We start from the raw sequence: 9986 nt of genomic DNA on the forward strand, positions 1-9986 counted from the left end.
CTATATTTTCCAGCGTTTTAAGACGATTTAACGCTCTCTTAAGGATTTTCTGGTATTTTCACATTTTTAAGACGATTTAACGCTCTAATAAGGTTTTTCTGGTCTATTCACCGTTTTACGACAATTTAACGCTCTTATGAGGTTTTTCTGATATTTTAACTGTTTTACGACGATTTGAAAAATTTTAAGGGTGTTTCAATGATTTTTAGTGTAATTCGACGATTTAACACTTTTTAATGGTTTTTCTATATTTTCCAGCGTTTTAAGACGATATAACGCTCATATAAGGTTTTTCTGGTATTTTCACTGCTTTACGACGATTTAACGCTCTTATAAGGTTTTTCTGGTATTTTCACGGTTTTACGACGATTTAACGCTCTTATAAGGGTTTTTCAATGATTTTTAGTATAATACGACGATTAAACACTTTTTAATGGTTTTTCTATATTTTCCAGCGTTTTTAGACCATTTAACGCTCTTATAAGGTTTTTCTGGTATTGTCACTGCTTTACGACGATCTAACGCTCTTTTAAGGTTTTTCTGGTATTTTCACTGTTTTACGACGATTAAACGCTCTAATAAGGGTTTCTCAATGATTTTTAGTGTATTACGACGGTTAAACACTTTTGAATGGTTTTTTATATTTTCCAGCGTTTTAAGACCATTTAACGCTCTTATATGGTTTTTCTGGTATTTTCACTGCTTTACGACGATTTAACGCTCTTATAAGGTTTTTCTGGTATTTTCACTGTTTTACGACGATTTGACGCTCTTATAAGGTTTTTCTGGTATTTTCACTGTTTTACGAGGATTTAAGAAATTTTAAGGATTTTTCAATGATTTTTAGTGTAGTACGACGATTAAACCCTTTTTAATGGTTTTTCTATATTTTCCAGCGTTTTAAGACGATTTAACGCTCTCTTAAGGATTTTCTGGTATTTTCACATTTTTAAGACGATTTAACGCTCTAATAAGGTTTTTCTGGTCTATTCACCGTTTTACGACAATTTAACGCTCTAATGAGGTTTTTCTGATATTTTAACTGTTTTACGACGATTTGACAAATTTTAAGGGTTTTTCAATGATTTTTAGTGTAATTCGACGATTTAACACTTTTTAATGGTTTTTCTATATTTTCCAGCGTTTTAAGACGATTTAACGCTCTTATAAGGTTTTTCTGGTATTTTCACGATTTTACGACGATTTAACGCTCTTATAAGGGTTTTTCAATGATTTTTAGTTTAATACGACGATTAAACACTTTTTAATGGTTTTTCTATATTTTCCAGCGTTCTTAGACCATTTAACGCTCTTATAAGGTTTTTCTGGTATTGTCACTGCTTTACGACGATATAACGCTCATATAAGGTTTTTCTGGTATTTTCACTGTTTTACGACGATTTAACGCTCTAATAAGGTTTTTCTGGTCTTTTCACCGTTTTACGACAATTTAACGCTCTTATGAGGTTTTTCTGATATTTTAACTGTTTTACGACGATTTGACACTTTTTAATGGTTTTTCTATATTTTCCAGCGTTTTAAGACCATTCAACGCTCTAATAAGGTTTTTCTGGTATTGTCACTATTTTACGACGATTTAACGCTCTTATAATGTTTTTCCTTGTGTTTTCACTGTTTTACGACGATTTAACGCTCTTATAAGGTTTTTCTGTTATTTTCACTGTTTTACGACGATTTGACAAATTTTAAGGGGTTGTTAATGATTTTTAGCGTAATACGACGATTAAACACTTTTTTATGGTTTTTTTATATTTTCCAGCGTTTTAAGACGATTTAACGCTCTTTTAAGGTTTTTCTGGTATTTTCACTGTTTTACGACGATTTAACGCTCTTATGAGGTTTTTCTGATATTTTCACTGTTTTACGACGATTTGACAAATTGTAAGGGTTTCTCAATAATTTTAAGTGTAATACGACGGTTAAACACTTTTTAATGGTTTTTCTATATTTTCCAGCGTTTTAAGACCATTTAACGCTCTAATAAGGTTTTTCTGGTATTGTCACTATTTTACGACGATTTAACGCTCTTATAAGGTTTTTCTGGTATTTTTACTGTTTTACGACCATTTAACGCTCTTATAAGGTTTTTCTGGTAATTCACTGTTTTACGACGATTTAACGCTCTTATAAGGTTTTTCTGGTATTTTCACTGATTTTCGACGATTTAACGCTCTTATAAGGCTTTTCTGTTATTTTACTGTTTTACTACGATTTGACAAATTTTATGGGTTTTCAATGATTAGTAGTGTAATACGACGATTAAACACTTTTTAATGGTTTTTCTGTATTTTCCAGCGTTTTAAGACCATTTAACGCTCTTATAAGGTTTTTCTGGTATTTTCACTGCTTTACGACGATATAACGCTCATATAAGGTTTTTCTGGTATTTTCACTGCTTTACGACGATTTAACGCTCTTATAAGGTTTTTCTGGTATTTTCACGGTTTTACGACGATTTAACGCTCTTATAAGGGTTTTTCAATGATTTTTAGTATAATACGACGATTAAACACTTTTTAATGGTTTTTCTATATTTTCCAGCGTTTTTAGACCATTTAACGCTCTTATAAGGTTTTTCTGGTATTGTCACTGCTTTACGACGATTTAACGCTCTTATAAGGTTTTTCTGGTATTTTCACTGTTTTACGACGATTTGACGCTCTTATAAGGTTTTTCTGGTATTTTCACTGTTTTACGAGGATTTAAGAAATTTTAAGGATTTTTCAATGATTTTTAGTGTAGTACGACGATTAAACCCTTTTTAATGGTTTTTCTATATTTTCCAGCGTTTTAAGACGATTTAACGCTCTCTTAAGGATTTTCTGGTATTTTCACATTTTTAAGACGATTTAACGCTCTAATAAGGTTTTTCTGGTCTATTCACCGTTTTACGACAATTTAACGCTCTTATGAGGTTTTTCTGATATTTTAACTGTTTTACGACGATTTGACAAATTTTAAGGGTTTTTCAATGATTTTTAGTGTAATTCGACGATTTAACACTTTTTAATGGTTTTTCTATATTTTCCAGCGTTTTAAGACGATTTACCGCTTTTATTAGGTTTTTCTGGTATTTTCACTGTTTTACGACGATTTAACGCTCTTATAAGGTTTTTCTGGTATTTTCACTGTTTTACGACGATTTAACGCTCTTGTCAGGTTTATCTGGTATTTTCACTGTTTTACGACGATTTGACAAATTTTAAGGGTTTTTCAATGATTTTTAGTGTAATTCGACGATATAACACTTTTCAATGGTTTTTCTATATTTTCCAGCGTTTTAAGACGATTTAACGCTCTTATAAGGTTTTTCTGGTATTTTCACGATTTTACGACGATTTAACGCTCTTATAAGGGTTTTTCAATGATTTTTAGTTTAATACGACGATTAAACACTTTTTAATGGTTTTTCTATATTTTCCAGCGTTCTTAGACCATTTAACGCTCTTATAAGGTTTTTCTGGTATTGTCACTGCTTTACGACGATATAACGCTCATATAAGGTTTTTCTGGTATTTTCACTGCTTTACGACGATTTAACGCTCTTATTAGGTTTTTCTGGTATTTTCACGGTTTTACGACGATTTAACGCTCTTATCAGGGTTTTTCAATGATTTTTAGTATAATACGACGATTAAACACTTTTTAATGGTTTTTCTATATTTTCCAGCGTTTTTAGACCATTTAACGCTCTTATAAGGTTTTTCTGGTATTGTCACTGCTTTACGACGATCTAACGCTCTTTTAAGGTTTTTCTGGTATTTTCACTGTTTTACGACGATTAAACGCTCTAATAAGGGTTTCTCAATGATTTTTAGTGTATTACGACGGTTAAACACTTTTGAATGGTTTTTTATATTTTCCAGCGTTTTAAGACCATTTAACGCTCTTAATAATAATAATAATAATAATTGGATAATTTGTAGAGCGCCGTTTTTGTGAAAAATCACCTCAAGGGCGCTCTTATAAGGTTTTTCTGGTATTGTCACTGCTTTACGACGATATAACGCTCATATATGGTTTTTCTGGTATTTTCACTGCTTTACGACGATTTAACGCTCTTATAAGGTTTTTCTGGTATTTTCACTGTTTTACGACGATTTGACGCTCTTATAAGGTTTTTCTGGTATTTTCACTGTTTTACGAGGATTTAAGAAATTTTAAGGATTTTTCAATGATTTTTAGTGTAGTACGACGATTAAACCCTTTTTAATGGTTTTTCTATATTTTCCAGCGTTTTAAGACGATTTAACGCTCTCTTAAGGATTTTCTGGTATTTTCACATTTTTAAGACGATTTAACGCTCTAATAAGGTTTTTCTGGTCTATTCACCGTTTTACGACAATTTAACGCTCTTATGAGGTTTTTCTGATATTTTAACCTTTTTACGACGATTTGACAAATTTTAAGGGTTTTTCAATGATTTTTAGTGTAATTCGACGATTTAACACTTTTTAATGGTTTTTCTATATTTTCCAGCGTTTTAAGACGATTTACCGCTTTTATTAGGTTTTTCGGGTATTTTCACTGTTTTACGACGATTTAACGCTCTTATAAGGTTTTTCTGGTATTTTCACTGTTTTACGACGATTTAACGCTCTTGTCAGGTTTATCTGGTATTTTCACTGTTTTACGACGATTTGACAAATTTTAAGGGTTTTTCAATGATTTTTAGTGTAATTCGACGATATAACACTTTTTAATGGTTTTTCTATATTTTCCAGCGTTTTAAGACGATTTAACGCTCTTATAAGGTTTTTCTGGTATTTTCACGATTTTACGACGATTTAACGCTCTTATAAGGGTTTTTCAATGATTTTTAGTTTAATACGACGATTAAACACTTTTTAATGGTTTTTCTATATTTTCCAGCGTTCTTAGACCATTTAACGCTCTTATAAGGTTTTTCTGGTATTGTCACTGCTTTACGACGATTTAACGCTCTTATAAGGTTTTTCTGGTATTTTCACTGTTTGACGACGATTAAACGCTCTTACAAGGGTTTCTCAATGATTTTTAGTGTATTACGACGGTTAAACACTTTTTAATGGTTTTTTATATTTTCCAGCGTTTTAAGACCATTTAACGCTCTTGTAAGGTTTTTCTGATATTTTCACTGCTTTACGACGATTTAACGCTCTTATAAGGTTTTTCTGGAATTTTCACTGTTTTACGACGATTTGACGCTCTTATAAGGTTTTTCTGGTATTTTCACTGTTTTACGAGGATTTAAGAAATTTTAAGGATTTTTCAATGATTTTTAGTGTAGTACGATGATTAAACCCTTTTTAATGGTTTTTCTATATTTTCCAGCGTTTTAAGACGATTTAACGCTCTCTTAAGGATTTTCTGGTATTTTCACATTTTTAAGACGATTTAACGCTCTAATAAGGTTTTTCTGGTCTATTCACCGTTTTACGACAATTTAACGCTCTTATGAGGTTTTTCTGATATTTTAACTGTTTTACGACGATTTGAAAAATTTTAAGGGTGTTTCAATGATTTTTAGTGTAATTCGACGATTTAACACTTTTTAATGGTTTTTCTATATTTTCCAGCGTTTTAAGACGATTTACCGCTTTTATAAGGTTTTTCTGGTATTTTCACTTTTTTACGACGATTTAACGCTCTTATAAGGTTTTTCTGGTATTTTCACTGTTTTACGACGATTTAACGCTCTTGTCAGGTTTATCTGGTATTTTCACTGTTTTACGACGATTTGACAAATTTTAAGGGTTTTTCAATGATTTTTAGTGTTATTCGACGATTTAACACTTTTTAATGGTTTTTCTATATTTTCCAGCGTTTTAAGACCATTTAACGCTCTAATAAGGTTTTTCTGGTATTGTCACTATTTTACGACGATTTAACGCTCTTATAATGTTTTTCCTTGTGTTTTCACTGTTTTACGACGATTTAACGCTCTTATAAGGTTTTTCTGTTATTTTCACTGTTTTACGACGATTTGACAAATTTTAAGGGGTTTTCAATGATTTTTAGCGTAATACGACGATTAAACACTTTTTAATAGTTTTTTTATATTTTCCAGCGTTTTAAGACGATTCAACGCTCTTTTAAGGTTTTTCTGGTATTTTCACTGTTTTACGACGATTTAACGCTCTTATGAGGTTTTTCTGATATTTTCACTGTTTTACGACGATTTGACAAATTGTAAGGGTTTCTCAATAATTTTAAGTGTAATACGACGGTTAAACACTTTTTAATGGTTTTTCTATATTTTCCAGCGTTTTAAGACCATTTAACGCTCTAATAAGGTTTTTCTGGTATTGTCACTATTTTACGACGATTTAACGCTCTTATAAGGTTTTTCTGGTATTTTTACTGTTTTACGACGATTTAACGCTCTTATAAGTTTTTTCTGGTAATTCACTGTTTTACGACGATTTAACGCTCTTATAAGGTTTTTCTGGTATTTTCACTGATTTACGACGATTTAACGCTCTGATAAGGCTTTTCTGTTATTTTACTGTTTTACTACGATTTGACAAATTTTAGGGGTTTTCAATGATTAGTAGTGTAATACGACGATTAAACACTTTTTAATGGTTTTTCTGTATTTTCCAGCGTTTTAAGACCATTTAACGCTCTTATAAGGTTTTTCTGGTATTTTCACTGCTTTACGACGATTTAACGCTCTTATAAGGTTTTTCTGGTATTTTCACGGTTTTACGACGATTTAACGCTCTTATCCACTGGAACGATTTCGGTCGAAAAATCGACCACTTTTATTTTTCTGCGATTGATATCGGTCCAAAAATGGACCGATTTTTCTAGCATTCGTAAAATATTTATTGTAATTATTTAAAACGTTTCCATGGCCAGCTACTTGTTTTATCGAATAGCTGATAATATATTCTCTTTGTCTATGAACTTATCCGTTGTCTTTGAAGTGTTATTTAACGAGTTTTCGCGGTTTTTTTATGGCGTCCTGTCAAAAACAAAATTATAAATTTTCAACATTCACGAAATTTTGGACTCTTCCTAAAATGCCGTAAGTAATTAATTTATTGGGTTTTTAACGCATAATTATATATCTGTGTAATCATGATTGACTTATCTATCTTTGAAATGCGTTTTTAATTCGTTTGTTTGTATTATATTGTTTTGGTTGAAGTTTTTGTGTAAGATTACGTCAACTGAATACGTCATCTGTTTTTGATTTACAATAATGTCTTAAATACTGCACTCGCGCATTTGAAATATAGATATTCCATCACAGTGATTCAAAACAAAGAGATATATATAAGTTTTATTTGAATTGGTTCATTATTAATACAGATATTTGCTAACCAATTATTTTAAGTCATATGTCAAAAAGTTGACTCTTTTTCACATGTAAAATGGTGTAAAGCCTTCGTCACACAATAAAAATTTAGTAATTTAGTTGTATAATTAATTAATTTGTTTACTTTTACCAAATTTGTGCAGAAACAGCTGTCGTCCAGGGAAAGGGATCACTCCACAACCCAATAATTATTTTCAAATTTTATATTAGTGCAATATTTAACAAAATTTAAACATTTAAGTACTTACATTAAGTGTTTTCAATTTAAAATTTATAGAGCGGTGCTGACTGCAAGAGGAGGCAGAGGAAAAGGGAGACGTGGGGTACGAGCTGGTGCCGGACTACCTGCACGTGGACATCAACGCAGAGCTGCAATTGCAGCCTCGTCTGGAGTGTTAGTATTTTTTAATGTTTTTTTATGAAAGTACTTTGCTGTGGCCGTTGAACTCATCATATATTTGTATTTATTTAAACAGCGACCCTGCTTTGCTACTGGTGCGAGAAGATCGCGTCAAGGCCCTAAAGGCTGTTAGGGCCCTGCCTGCTTCCATCCGGCTAGAGCTGGAAAGCCGAAAATTCAAGAAGCAGGCGGCGCGCATTTTGCTCCCTACCGCACCTCCAAGAAAAACTAAACAAAAGTAAGTAATCGTATTTAGATGCTTGGTACAATATTATTGTTTTTTCCTGACAGCGTTCCACTCTTACAGTGAGAGTTGGTAAGTTCAGCGCTCTGTGCATTTGGCACATTCAGTGCATATTTTACAGAGTTCTTATTTTATTGTTTATTTACATACTGTACTTACTGTTTCACACGTGAATGAGAACAATTTTCTATGATTTATGTAAATGTTTTCAGAATTCCATCTCCGGAGAGAACAACGTGTCCCTTTTCACAAGGGACGCCTTCACCGTTGCCACGACCCGTACCACCACCGTGGATGTCCACTCCCGCACAGACCCAATCAACGGCTCCCAATGCACCAATTATGCCTATCCGTGCAGCATCTCCCGAGCCGTTACCTGGGACATCGCGGAGTGGGGAACTCTTCTCTCCGGAAGCCGGCTATCACAGCGAGCTGTGGGTGGACGTACCATTCTACGAAGAATTGTCGGCGTTTGGGAACGGTGAGTTTATTTTTTGAAATGTCATACCAGGGGCTCAATATAAAATCAATTATCTATATTTTATATTGATATCCCTAGCACAGTTTCACTGTTGGTATATTGGCAGGAAATAAGCATAGTACTTAAAAATTCCACATAACAAACATACAAAATGTATTGTTGTTATGTCGTGGATGCATCATTACACATCTTTTTTCTGTAACGGGTATTGCAGAGTGAGAAATAAGACATGCCGAACTTCTTTGCGAGGATTACATTTGATTCACCGGCTTCTAAACGGTGTAATACAGCATTTTTTTCTTAAATTGAAAAAACACTTTCGCTTCACGGGACTCATTGTGTTGCGAGGCTGTATTGGTAGGTGGGTTTTGTAACCGGACAAATTATCATTAAAATAGGTCGCTTTACGTAGTTGGTCACTTTAAACGGATACGTTTTCCTACTAAAAGCTATGAAACCTTACTAGAGTTTACATTATCGTCACTTAAAACAGTAGACCGTTAAATGCAAAGTCATTATATCCAAATTCTACTGTAAATTTGTGTTTTCTTTTATTTCAGAGTCAGACATGGGCAGAAAAAGTAACGTGGACGAGGCAGCTGTACTAGAAGAGTCTGTACTTGGAAACCGTGAGTTATAAAACTAACTAACTTACCTTCACGCCATTTCGGTAGGCAGAGAGGATGAACCACCATGCAACTCGATCTTGGCACACACACTCTTTTCTTCATTCCATACCTACCTGACTGTGCTATTCTGACTCCTGACATTGCCCGCCTCAAGTATTTGATTAACTTTTTATATATTTTTTTATATGAATACCTCACAAGAGCCTCAGCTGGAGCCAGTGAGACTATGGCATCCCCAATTGGGGGATGTTGTGAGGCTGAAGGTAAGTGGGGAAGGGAAAGAGGAAGATGGGGAAGTACCTGGCTATTCAGATCTAGTCACTAAACACGGCTAAAGCCATTTGGAGCAACGTTTCAATTCTGAATGGTGGTCTTACACCAGGGCGATACTGGTAGTATCTTCCACTCTGGAACGTGCCGCAAATATACTATATATTATTTTAATTATTATTTTAATTAATTAATTGTGAAATAACACAAATCAATCAAATAAAATTTATTTGCGCACGCCGGGTTCGAACCGGCGACCTTCGGAATGGCAGTCCAATGCGTTACCACTGGACTATGCCGGCCGTCAAAAGCCATTTCAAGCAACGTTTCAATTCTGAATGGGGTCTTACACCAGGGCGATACTATGGGTATCTTCCACTCTGGAACGTGCCGCAAATATAATATATATTATTTTAAATGAATTTTGTGTGAAAATAACACTAATTATTCAAATATAATTTATTTGATTTGATCCCGCGACCATCGTATTGCGAGTCATAAGCCGTACCAGAGGCAGTGGGTTATCGTAATATAGACACATTAAATTAATTTGGGTTTTCTGTTGTTTCAGAAATGGACAGATCGAGCGACGAGGATGACGAAGCGAGTGACGTCGACCACGAAGAGAGCGATGA

General features: G+C 33.4%; 1 long non-coding RNA gene across 1 annotated transcript; it reads left to right on the forward strand.

The window, feature by feature from the left end:
* Positions 1–7505: 7505 nt before the first annotated feature.
* Positions 7506–8398, forward strand: LOC149408632 (uncharacterized). Its single transcript, XR_016305459.1, has 3 exons — positions 7506–7721; positions 7804–7965; positions 8184–8398. It is a non-coding gene; the product is annotated as an uncharacterized LOC149408632 (long non-coding RNA).
* Positions 8399–9986: the final 1588 nt, after the last annotated feature.

Source organism: Hesperophylax consimilis, unplaced genomic scaffold, assembly GCF_061612785.1.
Source record: "Hesperophylax consimilis isolate HC1 unplaced genomic scaffold, BYU_Hcon_1.0 scaffold_148, whole genome shotgun sequence".
In the NCBI taxonomy this organism is placed as follows: domain Eukaryota; kingdom Metazoa; phylum Arthropoda; class Insecta; order Trichoptera; family Limnephilidae; genus Hesperophylax; species Hesperophylax consimilis.